Source organism: Cupressus sempervirens, chromosome 4 (assembly GCF_028749045.1).
Source record: "Cupressus sempervirens isolate cs-2001-9-10 chromosome 4, ASM2874904v1, whole genome shotgun sequence".
In the NCBI taxonomy this organism is placed as follows: Eukaryota; Viridiplantae; Streptophyta; class Pinopsida; order Cupressales; family Cupressaceae; genus Cupressus; species Cupressus sempervirens.
The window spans coordinates 498,266,539-498,293,849 of record NC_143121.1 but is presented as its reverse complement, the minus strand read 5'-3'; the positions used below and the strand labels follow the sequence as shown (position 1 = coordinate 498,293,849).

General features: G+C 35.2%; 1 pseudogene; it reads right to left on the bottom strand.

Moving 5' to 3' along the window:
* Nucleotides 1–5,409: 5,409 nt before the first annotated feature.
* LOC149562119 (lysine-specific demethylase JMJ27-like) overlaps nucleotides 5,410–27,311 on the bottom strand; it is a 121,414-nt pseudogene continuing 99,512 nt past the window's right edge.

Sequence of the window (27,311 nt, the reverse complement as noted above, 5' to 3'; positions counted from 1 at the left end):
GTACCCATTGTTGTCTCATTTCTTTTATGATGTTATTAGCTTTTGCCTTCTTTTCATCTTCAATTCTTCCAGTATTCATACAATTCTTGGCAAGATGACCAAGTTCTATACAAATGAAACATCTTTTGGCAGTATCTCTTTTCCTCATGTGATGTTTTATACAATTCATTGCAATGTGTCCAAATTCTCCATAGTAATGACATCTGCACCGAGTGTTATAGTCCCAACCAAATATAACTTTCATAATTTGTTGTGCTGGATTCAATATCTTGGTTTTGCATTTTGATGACTTGTGCCTATGCTTCTTACATTAGTGGCATTTGCCTTCAAATATTGTTTTTTCTTTGTATTCATTTGCTCTATGACCATGCTGATTACAATTGTAGCATTTTCCATTGAATTTTTCTTTCCCATTGCTTCAACATTTGTTTGAAGTATGACCTATCTTACCACAGTGACTGCAAGTAGGTTTTTGATTCCTTTGAGCTCCTTGCTTGGATGTTTTCACCTTCTTCTGTGTATCCAATTCTTGCTTTCCCTTTTTGTTTGAAATGACTTTGCTCATTCAACCGATTCATGTTTGCTTAGGATTTTCATCATTCTTTCATTGGTTTGTCTTTCAATGTTTAGATCATTTTGCAATTTTTCATTCTTTGATCTCAGGTTCATGATTTCTTCATTTGCATTGGTGAGATGATCAATGAAGTCTACTTGCTGAAGGGATAGGTGTTGTATTTCATTGTTCTTTCCTTCTATCTCTTCTCTTATCTTGTTTTTCTCTTCCATGACTTCACACAATCTTACTAACTGAATTTCATGATCTCTTCTTATTTTTCTTACTTCTTCTTAAAGAGTACTATTCTTCTCCGATAGTTCTTTGATTGCTTCATCAACTTCATCTGAATTGCTTGAATAGATGTCTTCAATTCTTTCTTCAATATAGAGTAAATCATTCATCTGGATTGCAAGATCTTTTCTTCTTTTTAGGGACTAAGAGAGTTGCTCTTTTGCTTTCTTGAGTTGTCCAATGGCCAATTCCAAATCTAACTTCTCATTGTCAATAGCCTTGTCAAGTTTGAATACTTCCATTGCCTTTGATATTTTCTCAAGCTGTTAAACCTTTTACTGTGAACCACAATGCTTTGATACCAATTGTTGGAAATATTATGATAGGCTAAGTTACTGAGAGGGAAGGGGTAAATCAGTAACTTTAAAAACTTTTATAATACTTTATCCTTGATTAGCAATTTATCCTATATATGAATTATGATTTAACTGCATGCATGAGAAACTAAAAACATGAAAGCATACATAACACTTTAATAAGATTTGGTGACCCAAAAACCTTCCAAATAGAAAGTAAAACTGGGGTGGGGATGATACCCTCAAGCTTTCGTACTGTAGTATAAAGTTGGCCTGTTAAGGCTTACAATGATTACTTTTGATGATTTTCCTTGTTAGGAGCAATAAGGACTACTAGGTCCACCTTACAAAAGGATTTACAAACATACACTGGAATATGCACTCGGTAAAGAGATTTACATAAGACCGTTAGGTGTACCTTGTTAAAGGATTTGACTAATCCACCTGTTAGGATGAAGCAGTAGCTGATCTTTGATTTGCAACTTGGTTTGCTGAATGAGATTCCTCTGAATGTACAAATCACCTTGCTGTGATAGGTATGTATTTGTTGCTCCTTATACTGTTGTTGTAGCCTTTATAATTCATTTTTTTGCTCTTCTTTGATGATTACAATTTTGTTGTGAGGTTCTCATACCATTGCCCCAAAATTTTTGGGGACCCCCTTTTTTTAGTCGCCTTTGCGAATTTTTGGATTGTCCAATGATTTTCGATTTTTTTTGAGTTTTTTAGCCTTGGACACTTTCAGGCTAGTGGAGAGACTTAGCTTATTTTCACCCTATTTTGCTTGATTTTCCAGAGCAACCTATTTCATCCTTAGGTTGGACAAAATTTTAAGATGCAACGCTTGGCAGGATAAAATTGTAGATTCATGCTTAGATGTTTTCTTTTGAAATTCCGGATATAATTGTGTAAATTTGAATAATCTTTCAAAAGGAAAATTTTGTTAGACTTGAGTTTTGGAAAATCTTAATTTTGCTTTGGTGAAAATTTTAATTTTGTAGAAATGAGGCTAAATTGCAAAAATTGATTTTTAGCTCCAGAAGCAATTTTATTTTATTTTTGTCAAAAAAATTCTAAATAGCATAGCAAAATCGATTTGGAGGAAAATTGTAAAAAATTGGCTTTAATAGATTAAAATTGCCTTGAAACCTTTTTGCCTTTAATGAAATTGGTAATTTAATATTGAAAAATGGCTTTTGGTTAGCCAAAATCCAATTTTAATGACGTATTAATTACTAAATCCTCATTAAATGGAAATATTTAACATCTCCAAGGCACCATTTAATTTCTTTTTGCAATTTGGGGCAAATTGGCAATTTAAAAGGGCAATTTTCCTTTTGGCAAAATTAAATTTTAGCTAAGTATTTAATGGTGGGCCTTGATTTTGATTTAATTTTGTTTTTTCTCTCCTCCAGGACCAAGTCTGCTAGCTTAGAGGGAATGAGAAGTTGGGTATAAGAGGAGGCCTCTCTTCCACTTCTTCCTCACTTTTCATTTTTCCTCTCCATGCTTAGGCGAATTTCATTGAGGAGCAGATTTTGGGTGTTTGGCGAATTTATTCCAAGGCAGATTTCCTCCATTCCTTGGCAGTTTTCCTCTTGGGGCAGAATTCTCATTGTTAGAAGAGTTTGCAATGTGCAGATTTCCTCCATTATTTAGCGATTTCTGCTAGGGAAAATATGATTTATGTGCCATGGGCAATTTATGTGAAGGCTCGATTTTCTCCATTTAGGACTACACCTTTTATATCAAACTTCGACCATTTTTGTTGGGAGAGAGGATACGTGAGAAAGTCTGATTTTTTCTTTGTGGACAAGTGGTGGATAGCTTTAGATGTTTAAGTTTCTGATTTGCAAAGGATTTGAAGTTCTTGAGGTCTAGTCCTAATTTCAAAAATTCGTTGTATGATTATTGGTTAAGGTGAATTTTAATCATTTAGAGTTGAAAGGGGTCCTTAAGCTGACATCCTTCTTTCATTCTAGTCTAAGGATTGCTTCCCTTGGTTCTACTTGCCTTCTAGTCCACCACTCTACCATTCCGTAATAGGGTGACGAGTATGGAAGATGTTAGTGCAACTAAGAATCCCAAGCGGACAAACACTAAGAAAGACAAAGAGGATATGATGCCCAAAACATCGTTCTTCTCAAAAATGAAGAGAATAACCGACACCAATATTGTTATAGTGGACATGATATGGATGAAGGAAAAACTAAAGGAAGGAAAATCCCCCTTGGCAAAGAAGATACAGAGGGCAATGGTACATCACAACCCAAGCATTGACACTTCTATTTCAACCATGATGAGCGATGTTGGGTTGGAACTTGGTTTTGAGGATATTAGAGAAGAGGATGTCAACGAGACAGATTTTTGATTGAGGTTGGATGGGTTGGGAAAGGTTGCTCTCAAGAAAAAATATTTGGGCACCTTGTCCTTTCTCAGTGCTTTTATTGGATTTGTGAAGGAATATGAGAAGGATCATGAAAAGACACCACAAGCAGCGAGCGGTGTAGCGAATTTAGCAGAACTCAGGGTGAAGAACACACCTTGTCCTCCTATGGAAGAAGTTAATGAAAGGCTAGGTAAGTTCATTGCCTTAGCTAAGAAAATGAAAGAAAAGGGAAGAGTTATATTAAAAGATCATTTGATGTAAGCCCAAGTGGCAATTTCTTTTTCTTCTAGAATAGGACAAGTATCTATTTTTGATTGGCCATCATTTTGGTGCCTTCTCATTGGTTGCCACTTTTTGCACTTTTTTCATTGGTCCTGTTGGTTCCCAAAACCACAAAGTAGAATCCTACAAGCCTTGCCTGCTCGATGCTAGGATATCCAACCGGTTAAGGCCAACTTGACAGGATCAATCAATGTGATCTAAATCCCCTACGCTTCTGGCTCTACAGGACCGAGGCGGGTGTACCTAATCTTGGACGAAACACTTAGATCCAAGATGCCTATAGCAAATTGGTTAGAATGGGAATACAACAAAAGCTTTCAAAATGGCAAGAATTATTGAGAACTTCAAACTTGCGATTTATGAATTGAGAACAAAGGTAAATGATTAAAGTAATGTTTTGAATAAAGAATAAATATACATTAATGCAAAAGATGAATATATTAATTCTTCAAAGGCAAGAAATGAAACATTTGCCAGCATATGGATTATGAATCAAGAGTAAAGACCAGTGCTTATTAATTGGACAACAGAGTCAATATTATTAGTTGAAACGTACAACTTTATAAAATTCAATTTATTAAACTATGAACAATTTTAATAATACAGACACGATAGATCAATTATATGAACGCAATTTAAATCAGTCTAAAATGTACTTTAACTCCTGTGGAAACAAATTAGACATAAATACGAAAACAATAAAATATTTCACAATATATATGTTTATCAAATTTAAAATGCAATAATGATTCAGTCCACTTATCCAAATATTAAATATTTATAGAAAATAATAAAAAATACTTACAAAGGACACAACATAATAAAAAATTAAAACTCTAATGCAAATAAATTAAATAAATACTTCTTACTGATCCGAAAATAAAATCGTACTGGAGACACTCCTTCTAGGTGATCCATCCAATACAAATTGACTCTAGACTGGCACAAGAGTTCAATCAAAAATCCACCATCCACAGGCTTAGTTCAAAAATCTATTTTTTTGCCAATTAAAAGAATATAATATATTATCAACATAGGATAGATGAATTTTTTTTTAAAATAAGAATGAATAATAATATTGTCTCTCATTTGATTTTATCATCATATATTTATAATAGACGGAGAGGCATACCTCAACCATCACACCTTTTCATAAAAGAAACTAATCTTAAATCAAAATTCCATTAAACGATTGGCTCCTTATGTCAAACTTATTTGGATCAAGGAAATGTAACTCATATAATTTTTAATATGGTTTGTATTATAACCGGCGGTTCAAATTTTTCCTTCAATTTGTTTCTATATCGGCAAATGAAGCTTCTGATTACTCCTATCGGCTCATGCATAAATCTCCAGATTCTAACACCTGTGTCCATATTTGCACATTCCAAAGGCCCAAGGAAAATTTGAGTCTATGCTACAACCTGCAGATGCACAAAATAAGATTAGTTTTCATATCACTAAAACCACTACTTCTAACACAAAAATGCGATACGCGGATCTCTTTTTTGTGCATATTTCCTTGCATCCCATCACTCGTGTTGGGTCATTCTATGTATGCAAATAGCGATGGTGGATTAGTAGGTATTCATTCTTCAGTATTCACGAGTGTGCCCTACCTTCACGAATAGCTTCATCCTAATTATTTCAATTCCATGTTGTGGTGAACATTCTTCAAAGAAAATTAGAGGCCAATCCTTCAACTTCAACATCTGAGGCCTGCCACCATCATGAGCAAGACCCTCTAAACGGCCTTCCCCATCGTCATGGGATCCCAACACAGACCTGATGAATGTCCTAGCACATTTTGAACTACCACTGGTTCACCTCTGAGCCAATGTTTCTAAAAATGCTCAAAACCTTCATTCTTAATGTCATGCTCTGTTGGACAGTATAAAACATTATCATTTCTAGACTCCCTATATGCTGCTTGATGCAAATTTCCATCAGGTACGACATTCTTTGCATAAGAGTCTGATTTGAAACAAGAAGTGCATCGCTTAAAAGTATTTGAAGCATCTGGAACTTTACAGCTACTTGCCATTTCTGCAACATTTTTCTTAAGTTTGGCAATCTAATGCACTTTATAGTGAATAACTAACTGCCACAACCACCATAGTCTTGGTGGGCAAGGAATACTACCATTATTATTCGCTTTCCAAACAGGTAGCATGTGTGAAGGCTCCAAAATATTCTTTGCACAGTGAGGCTGAAGCTCCCAGCTAGGTCTTCCATTCAGTAATTTCAAGCTTTTTTGTTTTGTTGGATGCTGATGGGAGATATTGGCTTCTTCACATCCTAGTTTGCAGCCTTCTCAAAGCTCTTGACAACATGTGACACAGAGATCATAAAAACAGCTTGGGAAACTTCTGTGATAATTGACAATTGAAGCATAACAATTATCACAATAAAGCACTACATCCATACTGACATTGGCCTTGGGTACTTCCATCTTTGATGTTGCTCCTTGGATTCTGGCCTCCACTTCCTCTTCTAAGCATTGTTCATGGTAAATCTGCTTCATCATAGGCAGAACCAAAGAAAGCAAGTAGGGTAGGTGCCGCATCTTGTCTGCCATATATTCATCATTTCTACTAATATTGTGCTGGTGGATTCAACTTGGATTTGTTTGTGTTCTTGCAAATTCATCTTAGGTATGTCATGATTCATTTGAAATAAAACCACATTGAAAAAGTGTGCGCAATCAGAACTTACACTCAGATCAACCTATAATCCAAACTAGGCTCAAAAGCAATCCAAATCCATGGCCTGAAGAGCCTTTTTGGCATAACTCTTTGCCAACTTTGCCTTCGACTATTCTCTTTTCCTGGGACTTGGAAGCTTATTCACTATCCTTGTATCTTCTGATTCCAAACTAGATTATAAATTTATATCAAGAACCTCAACCTTCACATCAAGCAGCTATTACCAGCTACCAGCAGTTGAAAAATTAACTCTCACAACCAAGTTCAAGAGTATATACTGGAGTATAAATATGGCATTTACTCAAATAAGAAAATAATGACCTTTGACTAGAATAGATTGCCCACTTCATGCCAATGTATTATAGAAAGTAAATATTTTCTCACACATACATCACTCCTGTATAAATTCCAAATGTCTTCAATATATACACTTTGATGTTTCGTTGGATGTGGTGTAATAATATCCATCTGCTTCAATTTGTGATATGAAACCATACTTTTCTGATGTTTGATATCTCTATGATTAAAACATATGATCCATGTATTATGAAAATAGTTTCTTATGTATTTCCTTTGTGATAAACCACTGATATAGTGGTATAGTTTTAAAACAAATGTACATACGAACCAACTTTCTTCTCCACATTATCCTGACCATGGCATATTAATTATTTGAATATATGAGATGGGTGAGATCTAAATTTTTTGTCTTTTCCATGGTGCTTAGGAATCAAATTTTGTGAAAGTTTGGGTTCCATCAGGTCCATTGATGAGGTGGCAACTTCTCATTGACCAATGGGGTGGCAACCCTAATTAGCATTTTTAGGATCCAATCTAGATCGTTGATCTTGTTTTGATCTCTACCATCCATTGTATCTTTGGCCCCTATATAAGGCCATTTGATCTCATTTGTAAAGAGTTGGAGAAATTGTTGCTAAGATAATACCAAAATTGCTCTCTTTTTTATTGTTGTGACTTGCATGGTGATTAAGAACATTGGGTGTTATTGCATGTTTTCTACTTCCACATAGTTAGATTTATTTTCAAGTTGTTAAAATTGGTTGCATTTCAAGTTGTTTAAGCAAGAGTAAAGTAGATGGATAGTTGTATGGTAGCATTGGTAAATTTTAGATAGGGATCAATACTAGACCATTAACATCCTAGCAGCTAGTTGGGAAGCCTTGTGTGGTGCACTAGTTTAAAGTTCCTTTGAATCATTGCACCTATGGAAGTGAGGCTACTAGTCAGCTCTCATTAGGTTCGATCCCCATCCATTTGCTAACCTTTCCCTTCATAGGAGTAGGAGTAGAATAGTGAGTAGCTAGGTTGTTGAAGTTTAGAGAAGGAAGTTAGAGAAGTCAAGTATTATAACACATCCATTCACCTTCCACCACCATTGCTTTCCCACCAACATCATCCTTGGCAGACACATCCTCCATCATCACCACCATCAACATTATCTACCTCTGCACATTTCACAAACCCATCACCATCACCTTCATCCCACCAAAGTCCAAGTCATTCTCAACAATTTGTGTAAGGCTGCCTACGTGATTACCAACGAATCACATTGATAAAACTGATTGAGTATCCACAAGTGTAAGGAACATTGGAGTTATTGCTTATGTCTTCATGAGCATTAACTTTTCAAAAGAGGAGTTGCATGTTTGATATCCAATATCGAATATTCAAATCCTAATATGTTATGTAAGTGATACAAAACTCACATCAACATTATCTGGCACTAGAAGGAGGGCCTAAAAATTTCATTTTGAGGATTTATTGGCATTCAATTATGAAGAAGAATGGTGCTCCCTAGAACAAATCAGCCTAGAGCAACTTGGAGAACACTTCAAGATCACATTGTAGCTAGTCTATGCTCAACTGCTTTGGAGGAAAGTGAGAACACTAGAGAGTACCTGGACACCATTGACATGCTAAATCAAGAAGAAATAAAAGCAAGAGCTATTGAAAGGAGAATTCAAAGGAGGTTAGAATGTCAAAGAGAATTGGAAAGGAAGCTTGAGAGAGAAAGGAAAGCACAAAGACAAGCTCAATCTATTGTTGAAGAGAACTCAAATTAGAGACAATCAAGTTGGGATTATTTTCAAGCTGGATAGAAAGATCGGGTCTTTTTCCCCTGAAAGATTTGAGAGACTAATATCTGATAAGAGGTAGAGGATACCTCAAACTTAACTAGCCCCTCAAGTAGTCTACCAATTCAAGCTCCAAGTAATTCACCAATTTAGGCTCAAGTCAATCCACCAATTTAGACCCCAGTCAATTAGCTAGTTCAAGCTCAGATCAATCAACCAACGATGGCTCAACCACCATGGATCCAAAACAATGCCTCACCCCTCTTATTCCAACAATACCATGATCTACCAAAGAATCTCGCAGTATTCTGCTCCAAGTTTTTTATTAATGACCCTAATCGTACAACAGAGGAGCATATCAAGGTATTCCAAGAGGCATTGTACAATAAAAGAATTCAAGAGGAAGATGTCGCCTGTAGGCTTTTCCCTTATTCAGTAGGGGAAGACCCTTATTACTGGTTTGTCAATTTACTAGCATACTTCAGTGCCTTAAACAACCAAATGGCTATGTTCACAAGAATGGAAAATCCTACTCCCACAATGTTGATTGAGGCCTACACTAAAGCAATTGAGATAGGAAAGCAATTAGGCCAACAAGGAATGGAACCCCAAGGTGCAAGATATCTAAAGAATCCAGTTCTACAGCTTGCTTACCAGGCGCCTGCAAATTAGTTAGTAGTACATCCAAGGCCTCCATTATCTCAAGCACTGCCATCAGTACCAGTTTATCCGCAAGGTGCAAGTTCATCCATAAGAATGTAAGAAGAAAAGGATGAGATGAAAGAGTTGATTGACCAAGTCAAGAAGCTGTCTATGGAAGTCACCTATTTGAGAAACCAGAACAATCAACTCCAAAGTTCCTAGGGAAATAATCAAGGGAATAATTACCAGAATCAAGGTGGAGGTTATCAAGGAGGATATCAAAGAAACCATCAAGAAGGAGGATACCAGAGGAATTATCAAGACAGAGACTACCAAAGGAATAACCAAGGTGGCAGTTATTAGAGGAACTATCAAAACAATAACTACCAAGGTAACAATCAGTCACAAGACCAAGGATATAACAATCAATCCAGCCAGAGGAGAACTTGGAATATGGGTCCAAGAAATGGAAATGTGGTGTTGCCAATGATAATCAAGCTTCAACAGATAATAGACCAGTAGATCGAATATTCTTGGCTGAGTCCGCCATGTCCAGGTATTGCAGATTCCATGAGATGGACCAACATTCAGAGTTAGGATGTGCATAATTCAAGAGAGCATCTAACCTATTTCAAAACATAATAGATGAATCAAATAACCATGAAGATGTTAAGGTTACAAGGTATGAGATTGTCCATTCCCTGGGATATGATCAGTGTCTAACTTTTGAGGAGTTTTCATTCCCACTAGAATTTGAAGCTTATGAAGAGCCCCAAGGGAGATTTCCTCCCGAGTCACCAAACGAGCCAGTTGATGAGGTAGTAGATCAAAAAGGGTATACTGATGGGTCAGGTTTTTCTTTCCCACCTTTGGGAGATACTATTTTAGTTCAAGGAACGGGTGGGAACCAAACATTTCAACAACCGGCTAGCAATGCTAGGTTCTATTAGAGGAACAACAAGAGAAATGATGGACCCTTCACATCCTTTATACCCCCAAACAATTTCAATATGCCTCCACACCCCAATGCGAGTAATATACCAAATCCTTCAAGGGATGCACCTGAATATAGAAAAGGTAACCTTGGCAGTGGAAATGGACAACCGAACTTTCAACAAAACACACAACAGAACAATCAAGGTACTCAAAGAGCATAGAATGTCCAGTTGACACAAGAAGCAAGTAAAGGAAGAACTGAAAACAATTCCATGAACAATGAAGAGTTGAAGAGATTAGGAAAAAGCGTGATAGAGGAGATGAAGAAGGTCAAAATTAGTCTCCCTTTGTTTGAATTATTGAAGGTAGCAGAGATTAGAGACATGTTCCTTGATAGTTTCAAAGATAATAAATCACAAGGATCTTACACTCAAGGTACAACAACACAGACTCAAGGGAGGTCACCTCCCAATTTAGTGCATGTAATCCAAGATGCTCTAGGAGAAAATATGAAAAACTCATCTCAAGACATTTCATATGAAGAGACAAGAAGTTCTACACAGGAGATTGCATATGGCGATATCAGTGAATTCAACAGATAGCGGAGACTTCAACCAGTTTATGTGGCTCAAGGATCAATGTCAACAGAGAAACAAACTCAAAGGAGTCAAGATCTGCTAAATAATAAAGAAAAAGTGAAGAAGGAAGAGGTTGCTCAACCAACGGATTTCAAAGTGAAGCCAAAGCAAGTACATAAGACACTCGTAGTGTATCATCAAGGAAAAGATGAGCTAGCCCCATTTTTGCTATCAGTGAGGATGTTCAGGAAGTTGCTTCACAATTGCTTAATTGATTCAAGAGCATCAAATAATGTTATGCCTTTGAACATTTGAAAAAGATTAGGAATCATGCCCTTGGGCTCCAACAGAAGAGTTACTCAATTGGATAAGACAAAAGTGCCGGTAGTGGGTGAGCTACACAACATACACATGCAGTTGGCATCTGATCCAAGAATGGAAGACATGGTAGACATTTTCATGGTAGATGTGGCTGATACCTATGGATTGATCCTAGGTAGAGATTGGGCTCAAATATTGAATGGATATATGGCAACGAACTTCTCTCACATGTGGCTCTCGTGGAAAGGACTAGCCAATCAAATCAGAATTGATAGTACCCCAAGATTGAGATTGACAATCACAAAATATGAGGAACTAAACAAAATATTATTTGTTGCAACAAATATGATCACCTACAAACCCAAGAAGGTAGAAGTGTTGACTATGAACACATAAGCACAGGAAAGGATTCCACTGAGATCCTGATTGAGTCATATCCAGATGCTTCATCTGATGAGGGTGAAGGCATGTTTGAGAGCTTCAAGAACTTTGTGACTAGAATTGTACAGCAAGGAATGGAGTCGGGTAACCAAATATCAATAGAGACCTTATTATTACCCAACTAGTGTAGAATCCACAATGCATTCCACTTGGAATTATCTTTCTCTTTGTGTACAATGGCCTTAGAACAAGTGAAAAAGAGAATCCTAGGGGCCATAAAATGAGAAGATCAACATGTAAAATAGAAGGTTGAGATTCAACAAGTTGATGAAGCAGAAAGTAGCATGATGGGTGAAATGAAGAACCAAGTTACACCACCCGATGCAGAAATAAAAGAAGATGAGGAAGCAGATGAGTCAAAGAATTTACTAGAGTAGAAATATCAAGAAAGTAATGAAGTATGGACTCTAAGGTTCGATGGCTCCAAAACCAAGCAAGGAGTCGGAGCAAGATTCGAGTTAGTTAGCCCAATAGGGGCAACATATTTGGAGGCACACAGATTACAATTCCCATGCACCAACAATATGACAGAATATGAAGCATTTATTCTAGGCTGCTTGCCAAAATACTTCATGTACTTGGGGACTCATATATAATAATTGAATAGATAAAGCATAAATTTTCTTGCCATGACAAGAGGTTGAAGAGTTATAGAAACCGAGTCTAGGATTTGATAAAGAGCTTTGATGCCTTCAATATCAAGTTCAGCTATAGAGAAAACAATCAGGTGCCAAATGCCCTCGCATAGACTGCAAGCTCACTAGCACCAATTAAGTTGGATGGCTTGAAGAAGTTTAGAGTTGATTTGGCATCGGTTCCATCAGTACCAGACAATGTCAACAATTTCTAGGTGTTTGAAGATGATAGGTATATTCTCAATTTTTTAACTAACTCAGATATCTTCACTACACAAATCATAGATGGTGAAGTGGATGAAGAAGCAAAAATTGACATAGAAGGAATTATGAGCCTAAAGGTCAACACTATTCCAAAGGGAATGATCAAATTGGAAAGAATATTTAACATGGAAAAATTCCACAAAATGCAGTATCAACCTATAGGAGGCGATGAGTGTGAAAAAGTTAATTTGGGAATAGAAGATTGTCCCAAAATCATCCACATTGGGAAAGTTTGTACACCTAAAGAGAAAGTAGATATATTGAATTTGATGAGGGAATTCCCTGACGTGATTGCTTGGGGATATGAAGATTTGAAGACATATGATCCTGCCATCATCACACACATGATTCCACTAAAGGAAGGGAGTAAGCCATTTAGGCAGCAACAAAGGCCAGTCAATCCCTTGTTGGAACCATTGATACATCAAGAAGTGAAGAAGCTGCTCGATGCACAAATCATCTTCCCAATGAGACACTCAACGTGGGTCGCCAATCTTGTCCTAGTCAAGAAGAAGAATAGAGAGATAAGGTTGTGTGTTGATTTTAGAAATTTGAATAGAGAATCAGAAAAGGAGAAGTAGATTGGACTCTAGCAGTGAAAAGGACATTTGAGGAGATAAAACATGCCATTATCAATGCACCAGTCCTAGTAAGCCCAAATTATGAGAGGCCATTGAACATATATTCTTTTGCCTTTGATCATGCACGTGTGGCCATTTTAACACAAAAGAATAAGGAAGGTGAATAGCATCCAATTGCATTCATGAGTGCACCTTTTAGGGAGGCCAAATTGAACTACCCAAATATGGAGAAACAAGCCTATGCCTTGGTGAATGCAGTAAAGAAATTTAGGCATTATATCTTGAGAAGAAAAGTACATGCAATTGTGCCTGACATAGCAGTAAAGACTTTGTTGATGCAAAGAAAACTTGGAGAAAGAAGAGGCAAGTGAGTTGCCACTATTCAAGAATATGACATAGAGATCCAACCAATGAAATTAGTCAGAGGACAAAAATTGGCATAGACCATGGCATCAGAGGGACCTGGACTTGTACAACAGGTTTATGAATTGGAGGAGGTACATCCTGACGAATGGTATCAGGACATAATCAACTATCTTTTAAATCATTGATGTCCTTCACATTTGAACCCAATGCAGAAACAGGCGCTAAGATTCAAGAGTAGAAGATATATGCTACAAGGAGCAATGCTATACAAACAAAATTATGAAGGGATATATTTGTGATGCATTGGAAAGGAGGAAGCCAAGAACATTTTAGAACATTTTCATGACAAATGGGGAACATGACATGGATTAGATTTCAACCACAACACATTGAATACTAAGAGTCGGATACTACTAGCCAACTTTGTTCAAAGATACTTGTCATGTTTGCCAAACTGCAACAAAGAGATAGAGGAACTTAGCGATGCCTTTGCGGCCAATCATCGAGGTGAGACCTTTCGCGATGTGGGGACTTGACTTCATTGGTCCCATCAATCCACCTTCCTCAGCACAACACAGATATATTCTAACCACAACTGACTACTATACTCGATGGTCGGAAGCCCAAGCTTTGAAGAATTGCATTGCTGAGATTGTCATTAAATTATTAGAGGAAAAGATCACCACCAAGTTTGGTTGTCCTTTTGCTTTTGTATGTGATAATGGTTCTGCTTTAACTTCTTTGAAATTTCATACTTGGGCATTTGACCACGGGATAATTTTAAAATTTTCATCAGGATACTATCCCTAGGGAAATGGCCTAGAAAAATCTACAAATAAGAACCTTTTGACCGTGATTGGAAAACTTTTAGATAGGAACCCAAGATATTGGCACACACAACTGAGATACGCCTTGTGGGTGAACAAAACTAGAGTTAAAGAGTCCATAGGAATCACACCTTATCATTTAGTTTATGGACAGGATCCTATATTCCCGATTCAATTGAAAATTCCAACTTTGAGGTTCATATAGGAATACTATGATGAGAATGAAGATAGAGTCCAAGTTAGGTTGGCTCAACTGATGCAGTTAGATGAGAAAAGAGATGAAGTACTAGATAAATTTTCAAAACATCAAGGGGTAGTTAAACGTTGGTTCGATAGAAGAGCGCAAAATAAGGCCTTTAGGATCTTAGACTTGGTCTTATATTGGGACAAAGCCCAGGAAAGGAAGGGACAACATGACAAATTTGATAAACTATGGAAGGGTCCTTTCCAGATATTCGAGATCATTGGAGATAATGCATTTAGACTCAAGACACTTACTAGCGAGGACATCCCATTTCCTATCAATGGGCAATTCCTCAAGCATTATTTCCAAGCCTAGGACTCCACCCAGACCCCTTCTGTACATAGTTAGAATAGGTTTTCTTTTAGTTAATAGTTTAGTTTTCTTTCAGTTCTTTAGAGTAAAATTTGTCTTGGACCATTTGGCTAAAGGGTTTAGAGTAGTTTCCCTTTTAGTTGTTTAGAGTAGTTTTCTTTTAGCTGCTTAGTTTAAGTTTGTGAGGAAGTTCGAGTTTGATTTGTATCAGGTCATTTGACTTGAGATCTTTTAGCTTCCTTTAGCTGGAGAGTAGCGAGTTTTGGTTTTGAGCCTTTGCAAGAGAAAAGGGGGGTCCACATTATCACTCATGGGTAAGGTGTGTAGATTTTACATTTTTGGTGACAAAACAGAGTCTATCTCGTTCATTTCTTGAGTATATTTGACAAGGTTCAGAGATTAAAGGATGTGTTTAGTCGTTGGTCTATGGTAGGACTTGTACTAAATTTGGGTTTTAACTCGATAGAGGTTCCTAAGTTATCTTTGACATGGTTACAACATTCTACTCATACTTAATTGCTCTGAGTTCTTGATGATTTGAAGTGAAATTGGACTTAGTAAAAATCATACACTTGCTTTAGCGCCACTGTGGTCTTCCAAACCCTCTACATGCTTCATTTCCTGCAAACCAAACAAAAGGTTGATAATAAAAAAGAAAAGAAAAAAGAAGAGAAAATATCATGAGGAAAGAGAAACGACAATATCAAAATAAAAATAAAGATGAAATTTGGTTCAAGGGTGTGCAATCATCTCTACCGGTGCTATAAAAATAATCACTAAAGGTAGAACCGTGATTGTGGTGCCATAACGATAACTTCGTCGGGGCTATAGATGCTTTATTGGAAATGGGGCTCTATTTAGGTTGCTTTCGAAGTAAGGATATTATAATAGCTAAGTTTGATGAATTTGAGAAATTATCAAGTTCTTGTCGAGCGGGGAATAAATCATTTGCACACACGTGAGTAACATATGGTCAGAATGCTTAGGTTCAACTTAAGAGTTCTTTCTCTTTTGAGTGCTCGCCCTTAAGTAGATTTTCAGGTAAGCCATCCTGAGATTTTTGTTCTAAGTTATTGTATTCTTGAAACATTTAGGAACATTTCACCCATGGAGTCGCTAGATGTTGTGAGGTTATCACACCATCGCCCCAAAATTTTTGGGGACCCCCTTTTTTTAGTCGCCTTTGCAAATTTTTGGATTGTCCAACAATTTTTTATTTTTTTGAGATTTTTGAGCCTTGGACACTTTTAGGGTAGTGGAGAGACTTAGCTTATTTTCACCCTGTTTCGCTTGATTTACCAGAGCAACCAATTTCATCCTTAAGCTGGACAAAATTTCAACATGCAACACTCGATAGGATAAAATTCTAGATTCATACTCAGATGTTTTCTTTTGAAAATTCAAATATAATTGTGTAAATTTGAATAATCTTTGAAGAGGAAAATTTTGTTAGACTTAAGTTCTGGAAAATCTTAATTTTGCTTTGGTGAAAATTTTAATTTTGTAGAAATGAGGCTAAATTGCAAAAATCAATTTTTGGCTCTAGAAGCAATTTTATTTTATTTTTGTCAAAATATTTCTAAATAGCATAGCAAAATCAATTTGGAGGAAAATTGTAAAAAATTGGCTTTAATAGATTAAAATTTCCTTGAAAACTTTTTGCCTTTAATGAAATTGGTAATTTAATATTGAAAAATGACTTTTGGTTAGCCAAAATCCAATTTTAATGATGTATTACTTACTAAATCCTCATTAAATGGAAATATTTAACATCTCCACGGCACCATTTAATTTCTTTTTGCAATTTGGGGCAAATTGACAATTTAAAAGGGCAATTTTCCTTTTGGCAAAATTAAATTTTAGCTAAGTATTTAATTGTGGGCCTTGATTTTGATTTAATTTTGTTTTTTCTCTCCTCCAGGACCAAGTTAGCTAGCTTAGAGGGAATGAGAAGTTGGGTATAAGAGGAAGCCTCTCTCCCACTTCTTCCTCACTTTTCATTTTGCCTCTCCATGCTTAGGCAAATTTCATTGAGGATCAAATTTTGGGTGTTTGGCGAATTTGTTCCAAGGCAGATTTCCTACATTCCTTGGCAATTTTCCTCTTGGGATAGAATTCTCATTGTTAGAAGACTTTGCAAAGGGCAAATTTCCTCCATTGTTTGGCCATTTTTGCTAGGGTAGATCTGATTTATGTGCCATGTGCAATTTATGTGAAGGCCTGATTTTCTCCATTTACGACTGCACCTTTTATATTAGACTTAGGCAATTTTTGTTGGGAGAGAGGATACATGAGAAAGTCTGATTTTTTCTTTGTGGACAAGTGGTGGATAGCTTTAGATTTTTAAATTTCTGATTTGCAAAGGATTTGAAGTTCTTGAGGTCTACTCCTAATTTCAAAAAGTCATTGTACAATTATTGGTTAAGGTGAATTTTAATCATTTAGAGTTGAAAGGGGTCCTTAAGCTGACATCCTTCTTTCATTCTAGTCTAAGGATTGCTTCCCTTGGTTCTACTTGCCTTTTGGTCCACCACTGTACCATCCCATAATAAGGCAACGAGTATGGAGGATGTTAGTGCAAGTAAGAATCCCAACCAGACAAACACTAAGAAAGACAAAGAGGATATGATGCCCAAAACACTCTTCTTCTAAAAAATGAAGAGAATAATCGACACCAATATCGGTATAGTGGACATGATACAAATGAAGGGCAGACTAAAAGAAGGAAAATCCCCTTGGCAAAGAGGATACAGAGGGCGATGGTACATTGTAGCCCAAGCGTCGACACTTCTATTTCAACCATGATGAGCAATGTTGGGTTGGCACTTGATTTTGAGGATATCAGGAAGAGGATGTCAACGAGACAGATTTTGGATCGAGGTTGGATGAGTTGGGAAAGGTTTCTATCAAGAAAAAGCATTTGGGAACCCTTTCCTCTCTCAGTGCTTTTATTGGATTTGCGAAGGACTATGAGAAGGATCACGAAAAGATACTACAAGTTCCGAGCGACATGGAGAAGTTAGAAAAACTTAAGGCGAAGCACACACCTTGTCCTCCTATGGAAGAAGTTAATGAAAGGCTAGCAAAGTTCATTGCCTTAGCTAAGAAAATGAAAGAAAAGGGAAGAGTTATATTAGAAGATCATTTTATGTAAGCCCAAGTGGCAATTTCTTTTTCTTCTAGAATAGGACAAGTATCTATTTTTGATTGGCCACCATTTTGGTGCCTTCTCATTGGTTGCCACCTTTTGCACTTTTTTCATTGGTACATTGATGAGGTGGCAGCTTTTCATTAGTCGATGGGGTGCAACCCTAATTAGGGTTTTTAGGATCCAATCTAGGTCGTTGATCTTGTTTTGATCTTTAACATTTTTTGTATCTTCGACCCCTATATAAGGCCATTTGCTCTCATTTGTAAAGTGTTGGAGAAATTGTTGCTAAGATAATACCAAAATTGCTCTCTTTTTCATTGTTGTGACTTGCATGGTGATTAAGAGCATTGGGTGTTATTGCATGTTTTCTACTTCCACATAGTTAGATTTCTTTTCAAGTTGTTAAAGTTGGTTGCATTTCAAGTTGTTTAAGATAGAGTAAAGTAGATGGATAGTTGTATGGTAGCATTGGTAAATGTTAGATAGGGATCAATACTAGACCACTAGCATCCTAGTGGCTAGTTGGGAAGCCTTGTGTGGTGAACTAGTTTATTGTTCCTTTGAATCATTGCACCTGTGAAAGTGAGGCCATTGGTCAGCTATGATTAGGTTCGATCCTCGTCCATTTGCTAATCTTTCCATTCATAGGAGTAGGAGTAGAATAGTGAGTAGTTGGGTAATCAAAATTTAGAGAAGGAAGTTAAAGAAGTCAAGTATTAGAACACATCCATTCTCCTTCCACCACCATCTCTTTCCCACCAACATCATCCTTGGTAGACACATCCTCCATCATCATGACCATCAACATTATCTGCCTCCACACATTTCACAAACTCATCACCATCACCTTCATCCCACCAAAGTCTAAGTCATCCTCAACAATTTGCGTAAGGCCACTTATGTGATTACCAGTGAACCACATCGATAAAATTGAGTGAGTATCCAGTAGTGTAAGGAACATTGGAGTTATTCCTTATGTCTTCATAAGCATTAACTTTTCAAGAGAGGAGTTGCATGTCATGCACTAGGTAGACGTAGAAGCTCGATCCATATTGATCACTTTCAAGTAGTCTTGAACTCGGTCTGCACTGGTGACTCGATGAATATTGTGAAACTCAGCATATAAACTAAATCACTTGATTCACACTACATAGCTCAGTCAATGCTATCACTTCGAGATTCGTACAAACTAAGTCACTTGGTTAACACTCAATAGCTCGATTAACACTAGACTCACATCATATCAACTGAGAATTTGGTAAGCACTGCACAAATTGGTTTGCATTGGTAAACTTGGCATATATTGAAATGCTCAATTTACACTAGTGATCATCACCTTTGTAGTAACTACTCAGTGCAAGTTGAAATCAGTCCAAAGGACTCGGTAGCAATTGTAGAACTTGATAACAATTGAAATGCTTGGTTAACACTGTTAACTATACAATATGTTCGATATGAATTTACAATTTGAATAATTTTATGTCACTAATAACAAACATGACTAGAATGTCAAGAATGACATGTTGATTACTAGTTATCTGATAGACTTCATTAAGTTGTTGTCCCAGAGTGTTCAAAGTCAACTAACTCATATCCTCCTAGGATATAACGTATTCTTTTGTTAGGAATCAAGGATTTGATGCTAGTGCACATACTAAAAGAATATAAGTATGGTGAATATCATACGATTGATATTTCTAGTTGAAACATGCTTCAGATTATATTGAAAGATAACATCTAAGTTGATGGATATACATTGATATCCTTAAATATGTCATTCCAGGAATATCATACTAAGATGATATCTCTTCGTGTACTCGAGAGCATAATGTGTTCTATAACAATCCTCCCTAGCTAAGAGGGAGTGTTAAGTTTGTAGCTTTAGTCAGATTGATTCAATCATGAGATGCATCGTTGATGGTAAATCATCATTTAGATAAATATTCTTATATATATGCTTATTTATATTATTATTAATATATTATCTAATGATGATTAACCATAAAGACATGTCTCATATTCATGAGACATGTCTCATATTCATATGTCTTCAAATCTACATTTGGAACACACCTATAACAATGGTAGTGTTATTACATTTACAGGAAATGATCTTAGTCACTCAATACTTTTGAGGTTATATAAGTTTATTATGTCCATTTGAATCTATTAGGCATGACAATCCATTTTGTTCAAAGAAAGCCATATGGCCCTGACTTGGTCAACTATGGTCAAACATGTTAAAATTACCAATGAAGGTGATGGAGCTCTAAAATTCAAAATTTTAGGTATCCATTTGAGCATATTTTATGACTAAAAGTATGGAGATGCATAGATGTTTCCAAGCCTTATATTGAAACAAGCCTCATGCAGTGAACAAGTCAATTACTAATTGTGAAAAGTGTGTATTCATCATATTGAAGGAACAAGTATATGAGGTCAAGTAGACGACAAAGAAATATAGAACAAAACAACATTGAAGGCTATTATACAATACTTAAAAAATTCCACAGCCCCTTTTTTAGATAATTGTTCCACTCCATGAAATTATGATAACTGTGACAATAGAAAAATTTGTATCAAATGAAGTGGATTTGTTACAAGTATGATATGAAGTGTACCTAGATGGATCAGTAAGGATCTTATAGGTTTCAAACATTGGTACTCAGCAAATAAGAATTTTTTCTACAGTAACAAAAGGTCACAATGAAGTCAAACACATCCATGGTGGATTTTAATAACCCAGATGGTGCTTGTTTCTCTAACTCAACCATGCAATATACAAAAAAGGAAGTGGCAGTAGAAGTTTGCATAGTCTTTGATTAGGCAAAGATGTTCTTATATGATAAAGAACCTTTTACTGATAGGAGCATAATTTATAGGGACAATTAAATCTGTATAAACAAAGGAGAGCATATGCACACAGCCTAGCATATAATGAAAATTGGATGTCATTGAAAGCCTGAAAACTCCAAGCTGTAATGGAAAAAATATAGGCATCTACCAGATTTAGAATCACCTTCCATATATTTGTTTATACCTTCATATTTGCACAGGAAATGACATTAATATTATCAAGTTATGAACCAATGTTTCAAACCAATTAAAGTAAATGGAGTGGTACACCATTAAATGATAATATGGTCAAAATCAGTGACAAGAAGGAGTAGGGTAGAATAGAAAATATGAAGTGGTATCTATCACACATGAAGCCTTATTAAGAACCTTCATGACAAACTCAGAATCATGCACTTTGTCAAGATTCATTGCAGTTATTGGTAACATGTGGATAGATGAATTAGAGTTTTCTTGAGAGTCCATTAACCTACAAAGGAGCATTTGAAGGAAGAAAAGAGGGCTCATGGCTGATCTTAGGAATGAACCTGTGCGGGTATTGAATGCACAATATCCTCATACCATATCGATTGTAATTGGAAGCCATGTGTTTCTCATTTGCCAAGTAATTGTAACCAATGCATTGGTCATTTGTGGGCATCCAAATGTTGTCATCTTGATAATACTTCAAGCTTTAGAGATTTCTTGAGCAAAGGATTTTATATTGTCATCAAGTGCCAAGAAATCTAATGACTACTTTTTTGGCTTTTGTTGCAGGTGTGTATGTGTTGAAAAATGAGATGGAAACATGGAGATGATGTGGGAGGTACCATGATTGCCTTGGACAATACTTTAATAAGGTTGCAGTGCCCAAAATGAATAGCTATGATTTTGAGACACATCACTAATCATTTCTATTGCCACATGAGATTCCCAATGTTTTCTTCTCTTAAAATAATCAATGGCTTGTTATATCTATTTAAGTAGTCATGTTTAAATTTTTTATATTTGTAAAATTAGCAAATACTGTGGGATTATCGGGCAGTTCTAGTTATGAAAGAGATTTGGTGCCAAAAGGATATGAATATTCTCTTACACACCTTTTCATTTGTTATAAATATATAATGTCAAAAGGGGGAAAGGGACAATTCATATATGCAATTTCCACAAATTTTACATGCATATTTGATATATTATATTCTTTCATTGGTAAAGAAATGATTTTTTTAATTAAGCTCGTAGATTGTGGATTATTGAATAAATTCTTATGCAATTTTGGAATCAAATTACAGTGGATGGATCATTCGTAAGGAGTGTCTCCAGTGCAATTTTATTTGCATGATCAGTAAGAAATATTTATGTTATTTGCATGAAGCTTTAGAGTTAAAATATTATATAGTTTTGTCCTTTGTAATTATTATTATTATTCTATGAATAATTTATACGATAGATAAGTGGACAGGATCAATTATAGCATTTTAAAATCGTACATCATAGATATTGTGAAATATTTAATTGTTTCCCAATCTATGTCTAGTTTGTTTTCGAGCCACAGGAGTTAAAATACATTCTAGACTATTTTAAAATTGTGTCCATATACTTGATCTATCACATCTTGGTTACTAAATTGTTTATAATTGATGTGAGTAGAATTTTATAAAGTTGTATGTTTTAAACTTATAATACTGACTCTATCGCCCTTCAACACCGGTCTTTATATTTTTCATAACTTACAATCCATATACTAGCAATTATTTCATTTATTTCCTTTGAAGAATTAATATGTTCAATTGTTGCACTAATCTATACTCATTTTATTTTAAAAAAAATCATATATTCATTTATTATTCTCAGTTCATGATTTGCAAGTTAAAGTTTTCTATAATTCTTGCGGTTAGGAAAAATTTCACCGCATTTGCATTCTAACCAATCAGCTATAACCATCTTGGGCTTTAGTGTTTTATTCAAGATCAGTATACTCACCTTGATTTTGTAGAGCCAAAAGCAGAGGGGATTTGGATCACATTGATCAACCTTGTCAAGTTGGCCATATCCGATTGGATATCCCAGCATCAAATTGGCAAGACTCGTAGGATTCCAATGCACGGTTTTGACAACCAACAGAAGGTTAGAATTGATATAATAAATTATATTTTCTCCAATTTTGGGTGTTTAGAAATTTTGAGGTTGAATTGACAAGGATTTGTCATGTTTTAGTCAGAAGTTGCGAAATTGCAGCTTTGTAAAATTGCAAGAAAGTTGTCTTTCGGGGGAAAAAAGAAATCAACCAAATTTAAAGCTGGTTAAAAACAATTGTAATGGATTATGATGTGCATTGATACCCTCTTCAACTCAAGGGATGAACGCAGTGTGTATGTTTGAAGGAAGATAGTAAATAAAATCGGATGATTTTACTATTATTTTCTTGAAGAGTTGTTGATCACTCACTAAAATCTCAATAAAATGGATTTATCTTAAAACTAATTGTAGATGAAAAAATTGTGAATATAATTCAATTTTCACTTGATTTGAGGTTCTGTCATAGAGTGTGGAAGGAGATCCATGGATTTCTTTCCAAGGGACTGACAAATTTGATAAGGGTCTGACAAATTTAATGATTACACCTAGAGGAACAATTGGAAATAATTTGTACTCTTTTATTTAGTAGTATTTTGGAAGATCTTTCAAATGGTTTTGGTTTTATAAAAAATGCCTTTGTCTTTTAGAAGATATTTGATGCCCTCGGTGACTGTACATGCATTTTTTTCTTGATATTATGACAGCCATTCCCATTTTTGGTAGAATGATCATAACTTACATTTGCACCATTGGATTTTCATATAGATTTAATATTATATCTTTAACAAGGTCATAAACAAACTTGCTAGAGATATTGGACTAATCTTCAATATTTCAAAAGTTATTTATGACTATTCATTATAATTTATTGTGACCAGTAAGCCATTAGTTTTAGTCTTTTAATGGTTTAACGATTGGGTTTGATCAATGTTTATGTTTACAAGGTCTAAAAATGAAATGTAATGGTCAAATAATATTAATATAACATAATAAAATCCTCAAACATGCATTGAAAGTGGATTCATAGAAGGTTTGATGTACTAATTGCATACATACAGTCAAACTGTCATGAATGGAACAATGACAGTTAAAGTTGCAAATTTACTAATAATGAGAGTTGTTTATGACTCTACGTTGTAAGAACATGGTATCATTGCTATGACATAGAAATGGTCAGAATTTTTTTTATGAATGATTTTACTGAGATTTGTATGTAGACAGTGTAGTGGATAGCAGATCGGAAAAATTATGGAGTTATGATGAAATCGCCAAGTGGAGGGTTCTTCAATATAGAAGGTAATGCTTACTATTAATTGATAAGTGGATATTGGATGTTACAATTCATTTGGTAATTTGTAAAGACATTGGATGTTTTGAGAGATGCCTTATTTGTTGAGGGATAATCATACAAGTTTGAATTCCTAGAACTACAACAAGAGTTTGAAAGGGTCAGAAGGGTTGGATTGTGAGTTGTTCCAAATCCCAACAAAATTTTAAGTATCATTATATGATCATACAATAAGATGGTCAAGAGTAAAAATGAATTTTTTGAGGCCTATTTGGTGATCAATTATAGACTTAGGAAAGTTGTTTATCTTGAAGTTACCAAGTCATGATAGAATGCATTGGTGAACCTTGAATCAAGGATGAAGGGTGTGTGTGTGTGAGAGAGTAGAACCTTGGATCAAGAGTAGATCCTAATAGTTATTTCCCAATAGAATAGGGCTATTAATCTTGTTAGATGCCTCAATCCCATGAAATTGAGAAACTTGTATGGTGCTTGGATCATTGAGTACCCTAGGAGTTGGGTTGAAGTAGGATTCTTCACATGACAAACTCAATTCAAATTCCTTAACCTTTTGAATGAAGCATCTAACAAACATAATTCCTTAAAGAATCATAATTTGATCATTTGAAAAATGTCAATATAATGGAACCATTCCCATTTTAAGGTAAAAAAGAAAATTTCATAATTACATCTTATCAAAGCACAACTTTGTAGCATCATTTATCTAGTCTTCATTAAGCATCCTAAATGAATATTGTAGAATTTCTACAAATTCTGAACAATCAAACTGATATATGCCTTTACTTACATTGCTGAAGATGATCTATATCAATCCTATGCAGTAGGTACAATATCCTTTGGCCGATGTATAGTTCTCCAATAATATAATTAATTCTACTAGTAATTTGTATGAGGTAGGGAATGCTAAAGGAGTAGGTTTCTTGTATTTGTGTGTCCTTTATCCACATTCCTATCTCTTACTTGTAAGGCACCCAAGAGGCATGTCCTTCAAAAGGACATGACTTTTGCTAGGTCGACCCTCTATACAAATTCCTAACTTTGTTTCCAAGATCGACATCTCCTAGATTTACAATTAGTTAGTAGATAAACTAACTATAACTTATGCAAATTAGAACATTTGAATGGTCCCAAGGAAAGATGTCAATTTGATCAAACATATAAGGTTGCATAAGAGGTAAAGTCTTTTAAAGATATTTATGCTTTACAAGATGTAATGTTCTATAGTCCAAAACAATATGATATTAGAGTTATAGAATTAACACTCCCTCTTAACTTGATAATCATATTGAGAGATAACATATATAGTACCATCAATCAAGATGAATAAGCATAGATTGGTACTCTCTCTCTCTCTTTCTCTCTCTCTCTCTCTCTCTCTCTATATATATATATATATATATATATATATATATATAATCTTTAAAGCATATGGTATTATAGAACACATGATATTGCCATACCCATTATATGACTTATCACTTATACTTACTTGTGATAACATTATTGCATGGAATGCAATATACAAGATAAAATCAGGAGAATGATTAAATTCTTCCTTTATCCAAGTTGTGACTCATAGGTACTGTCAGGCCTACATCACAATATGATCTCAAGTTAAGATCTACCAGTTCACAGGATAAGTGAAGCCCATAACAGTCAATAGCCTAACAATAAAAATTATTTTATTAATAATTTAAAGAATATAAATGTATTATAATTCAACCATACCAAGTCTTTTCCTGAAGTGATCTATCTTCACTCGTGAGAGAGGTTTGGTAAGAATATTTGTTGTCTAATTTGCATTGCAAATGTATTCTAATTTTATAGTATTCCTGTCTACCATATCTCTTACATAATGGTAAGGAATTTCAATATGCTTGGACCTATTATGAAAAATTGGATTCACAGAAAGCTTGATGGAACTCTGATTATCACAATGAATAATAGTAAGATTCATAGGTTGACCAAATAATCCCATAAGTAATTTTCTAAGCCAAACTTCCTCACAAGAGGCCATCACTGCAACAATGTATTTAGCTTTTGTAGAAATCTATGCTACTGATGTCTTTTTTCTACATATCCAAGATATCATCACTAAGCCTAAACTAAAACAACATCCTAAAGTGCTTTTCCTATTAGCAACACTTCCAACCCAATATGAGTCTATGTACCCATGTAAGTCCAACCCAACCTTCTCATACTTGACCCCAAGGTTAAGAGTGCCTTGTAAGTATCTTATAATGTGTTTGACTACAACTAGGTGAATCTCCTTTGGATCACACATAAAATGACTTAAGGCATTAACAACATAGCAAATATCAGGTCTTGTATGTACCAAGTACATAAGAGACTCAATCATCTGTTTGTAAAGATTAGAATCTATGGAAGGTGATTCTGTTGTTGCTTCCTTAAGTTTGTGTAGATTAGTCTCCATTGGAGAAGACATAGGTCTGCAATTCAACATTCCAAACCTCTTCAAGTTGTCTAATGTATACTTTCCTTGATTAAGTATGATGTTGTTATAATTTTGTCATACTTCCAGTCCTAGGAAGTTATGGAGTCCTAAATCTTTCATTTCAAATTATTTGATTAGATCTCTCTTGCATTGATCTATAAGATGATCACTCGTTATTTGTAAATCATCAACATACAGTATCAAAATTATCATATCATCTTTATCCTTTTTATAATAGAGATTTGGATCAACTTCATTCTTGGAGAATCCTAAAATAGAGATATACTTATTAATTCTTTCATACCATGCCCTTGGAGCCTGTTTAAGTCCATAGACAGCTTTCTTGAGTCTAAAAAGAGAGACTTTAGGGTTATGAGTTTCAAATCCTTTAGGTTGTTCCAAATATACCTCTTTTGTAATATTTTCATTCAAAAATGTTGTTTTCACATCCATTTGATGTACTTTCTATCCTTTTGATGCTGCAATAGCTAGGATTGCCCTTACAGAGATGTATCTAGCAACAAGAGCAAAGGTTTCTTCATAATAAATTCCTTCCTTCTTAGAGAATCCCCTGGCTATGAATCTAGTTTTATATTTTTGAATGCTACCATTGGTAGCATGCTTGATTTTAAATATCCACCTAGAAGAAACAACAAATTTTCCTTCAGGTCTTGGAACAATTTCGTAAACATCATTCTTAATAATGGATTGATATTCTTC